This window comes from Kogia breviceps, chromosome 6 (assembly GCF_026419965.1).
Source record: "Kogia breviceps isolate mKogBre1 chromosome 6, mKogBre1 haplotype 1, whole genome shotgun sequence".
Classification (NCBI taxonomy): Eukaryota; Metazoa; Chordata; class Mammalia; order Artiodactyla; family Physeteridae; genus Kogia; species Kogia breviceps.
In genome coordinates this window covers 96,357,314-96,361,938 of record NC_081315.1, presented here as the reverse complement: position 1 = coordinate 96,361,938, position 4,625 = coordinate 96,357,314, and positions in this window count along the sequence as shown.

Below are 4,625 nucleotides of genomic sequence, written 5' to 3'. Positions count from 1 at the left end.
TGAATGGAAATGGACATACAAGCCATTTTGTGGGCTATTTTGTGTATGCCTTTTGCTGAACATAGGTGTACCTTTCTCTTGGGCAGAGGCCTGGGAGTGGACATATATACACTGGGTTTAAATCTCGCCGTGGTTCAATTTGCATTCCCCTCAATTGTGATAAATAAACCTTTAATGTGTTCATTAACTATCTTCATTTGTGAAGTCCCTGTTCTAGTCTTGACCATTTTTCTTTAATTTTTGGCTGCCCCACACGGCTTACAGGATCTTAGTTCCCTGACCAGGGATCGCATCTGCGCCCCCTGCAGTGGATGCATGGAGTCCTAACCACTGGGATGACAGGGAATTCCTGATCATTTTTTAATTGGATTCTTTTTTCTTGATATACAGGCATTCTTTACATATTTTGGAAGAAGCTTTTAGTCAGTTATATGTGTTCCAAACCTTCCCCTTGACTCTGGTTGGTCTTTTCACTCTCTCAAAATATCTTTTTCTTTACGGTTAATGCATCCTGTATGTTATTGAAGAAGTCTTTTCCTACCTTGAGTTCATGACTATTTGCCTATTTTGTCTTCTAGAAGTCCTATTGTGTTGCCTTTTACCCCTAGATAAATCCTTGTGTGGCGGAGGCAGGGTGTGGGTGTATAGGTGGAGAGTATTTCATTTGTTCCCATTTGGATATCCATTTATTGCAGATTTTCTTTACTCTACTGCTCTGCAGTGATATTGTTGTAAAGCGAGTATCGATATGTGTTTCTGGGTTCTCTGTCTTTTATTTCATCCCTTTCATCACACAAGTCCTCTGGGCAACCAAATATCCGTATAGTATAAGGAAAATGAAGTAAGAAAGTAGCAAAAAACTTTGCTGATTCTGTAGTTGAAATTGGTTAACTGGGTTAAGATCTTAATTCTGCCACCTACTAGTCCTATAACATTAGGGTAAGTTGTTTGACTTCTCTGGGGCTCCGTTTCCCGGCCTTTATATCTAGCTCATAATATTATAAGGATTAATGACTTTGTATATGTAAAATGTTTACAACAGTAATTGCACACAGTAAGCACTGAATAAAGGACCTGAAAAGTCCTCATCATGGGTTTCCCTGGTGGTGCAGTGGATGAGAGTCTGCCTGCCGATGCAGGGGACGCGGGTTCGTGCCCCGGTCCGGGAAGATCCCACGTGCCGCGGAGCGGCTGGGCCCGTGAGCCATGGCCGCTGAGCCTGCGCGTCCGGAGCCTGATGTCCTCATCGCAAGAAAAAAATCTTGTAACTATGTATGGGGATGGTTGTTAGCCAGACTTATTGTAGTGATCATTTCACTTTATATGCAAATAGTGAATCATTGTGTTGTACACCTGAAACTAATATAATGTTATATGTCAATTATACCTCAATTTAAAAAATAAAAAAGCTACTAATGCACATCACATTAGGCTGAATGAATCAAGTCTTTCACAAGAGAGCACATATTCTACAGCTCCCTTTTTTTGGAGTTTGAGAACAGGAAAAACTAATCTCTGGTGGAAAACAGTTGTAAGCGTCATGCCTTTTGGGGAGGGAAAGTTTAGATTTATTGACTGGGAAGAGGTATGAGGGCATTTCTTAGGATGGTAGAAATACTCTATATCTTGATAGGAGTTTGAGTTTCACAAGCATACGTATTTGTCAAAATGTACAATTCACATTCATTTACGTAAATTTTACCTAGAAAATAAACCAGAAAGAAATATTGAACTCTGCTTAATAATATGCATGCTGAAGAATTTATAGCTGAAGTAAACTGATGAAAAATTAAGCAAAAATAGTGGACTAATAGAATTGATATATGGACGGATATGTAATGAAAGCAAGTAGTATAGTAAAATATTTATTACTAAATCTAGGTAGTATGTATATAGGTGTTCAGTTAGAAATATTTCCACTTTTCTGCATGTTTAAAAATGCTTATGGGGAATTCCCTCTTGGTCCAGTGGTTAGGACTCCACGTTTCCCCTGCAGGGTCAGGGCTTTGATCCCTGGCCAGGGAACTGAGATCCTACAAACCGTGCGGTGCAACCAAAAGAATAAAAAATTTTTAAAAATTAAAATGTTTATAATAAAAGTATAGATAAATGGAACACATGTATAGATAATGTAAATTACCCTACATATGTAAAATATTATAAATAAATGTAAAATACTTGGCTGTGGCCAAAAAAAAAAAAACAGTCATGATCTCTAATCTGCAGTTAAAAAACCCATTTAATGCCCTAGCCTGATGAATAAAATCAAATTTATTCCACTTACTACCAATATTTATACATTTTTACAGTAAAAATATCAGCAAGTTTGATTACAGGATGCTGCCCAGGTCCCATTAGAGTATCTGCATCTTTCTAAAAATGTAAATTCCTAAACTGGCCCCAGAGACTCAGTAAGGGATGTGGACATATATCAGCTCAGAGTGTTGTAGCTTTGCGCAAGACACTATGTGGTCTCTAGGTGGGCCTCAGATCCACCTTAATAATATCATCTAATTCAGTCAATTCTACTTTATAGGACAACAGCAGGCAAACAATGTATGCTGAAGGAAAGTAGTTTAGAAGTTTACGGGTAAACATAGGCTGTACTTTAAAATGGTAAATGGTGATAGTATCAGATTTGGAATGAAGATAGGAAAATATGTTCCGGCTAAAGGGACAGATTCTAGAGTTATATGCACACACACCACACACCCTTTCTCTTCACTGTACAAAGTAATACAAAAACCCTGCAATCCCAAACTAGAATCAAACAGATATCATCCCTGATCTATAAATGAAATCCCTTCCCATTAAAAAAAAAAAAAAAAAAAAAAAAGCCTCCTGATTGAAACAGCATTTTGCCTTTTCAACTGGAACATAAAAGGGAGACCTGAGACCTTCTCCAAGTTTTTTAAATTCCCGTCTGTCAGCTCCTTGTTGGGAGTGATATGACGGCAATGTGAACACAGTTAGATCCATACCCCATATAAAGCCCACAGTTACTGGGGGAGGCTCAGCGGGATGAATGTCCAATTAAGACCTGCCCTAATTGGGAAGGGAATTGAGGGAAACACCCCCCCCCCACCCCCCCACCCCCAATGAATCTGCAGCCTGCCTAGGGCTGGAGACGGAGCTGAGCCCAGTGAGTACCTGCCAGCGCCTAGCACTGGTGGACTCTGCTTTAGAAGTCACTCCCTGGAAAGGTGCTGCTTGTTCTGTCTCCAAGGGCCGGCATTTAAGACCAGCGCCCACTGGCAAAATCATTATCCCTCTAATAAGAACAGGCTGCCCTGATTTGATTTCTAGTGCCCACTCTCCAAGCAATATGTCTCAGCCCTTGGACTGATGTGACCAGCATTTGAGTCTGTGGGGAATGACCTCAGAGTCCCAAGGTTCCAGATGAGTCTAATCAAAGCTTCCTGCTCACCTCCCAACACGAGAGGCTCCCAGTGAAACTTTTAACAGTTAACATGTACTGAGGACTCTTCACATGCCAGGTACCGTCCTATGTGCTATAAATATTGTAGCTCATTTTCACGGAGAGGGTTCATTATTTCCATTTTATAGACAAGCAAATGAAGGCAGGGAAAAAGCAAGGGGCAGAACAGGAAACTGGTCTCAGGCAGTTTGACCCCAGAGTTAGTGTGTGTAACCACTGACTTCTCAGCCCCAGGGAGAGCCTCGCTCTGTGGATTCCTGGAAGCAGCACTCCTGACTTCTTCCCCCTTATGGTGGGGAGAACTCTTGGTTTTGGAATGAAACCAACCTAGTTCCAATGGGGCACTTCCACTGTTAGCTGTGGGCTACTGGGCAACTTGTAAACTTGCTAAGCCTCCCTTTCCTCAGATGTAAAACCAGGACCAGTTGGCAGCGGGAGAGTGCCTGGGTATTGGAATAAAACCCAAGTTTGTTCCCGGCTCAGCAAATCCTGAGTAATAATCCTATGTCATGCTTGCTAACCCCTCTAACCTCAGCTGGAAAGGGAGCCACTCTTACCCCAAGGAAGGCATTGTGTGGGCCCTGGAGGAAGTGTTTGCTCCGCACCTAAATGAGCTGCTGCTTTCATAAGGGTCACGATGGGCTCTCCCTGGGACAGGTCTTCTCAAAGCCAGGATGCAGAAACATGTGTGGTCACGCCAAAATCGGGACAGGCAGGCAGGACGTTCTGGCGGTGAGCTCAGCCCTCCTCGCCTTTCTCAGCTTGGCTAAGCCAGCACCAACCTGTTGCAGACCCAGGGCTCCAGCTGGCCAAGTGTCTGACTACTGACTCCAAGCTACTAGGGCAGAAAGCATCCTGGAGCCTGATAAGGCGAACAATCCTGGCTTTGTTTTGGAAAGATTTGTCCCTGAGCTTCCAGTTGGCTTCTATCTATGTCTCAATGTCTCTGACCTCTTCAGCCTTAGAGGAGCTAAACTAGAAGGTTCAGGTTCTTGGGGAGGAGGAAGCCAGGGACAGGGAGACCCCCCTAAACCGCCTTGGCTGGGATCTCGGGCGGCCTGCGACGGGACGGGGCGGGAGTGCAGCAGCCGGGGACTCTGGGCGCGGGGACATCGGCCGCCTTTCGGGTGCGGGGGGCCGTCTGAGGTTTCTCCCCGCAGCCCGGCCGCCTCTTTCCTCGGCGCAG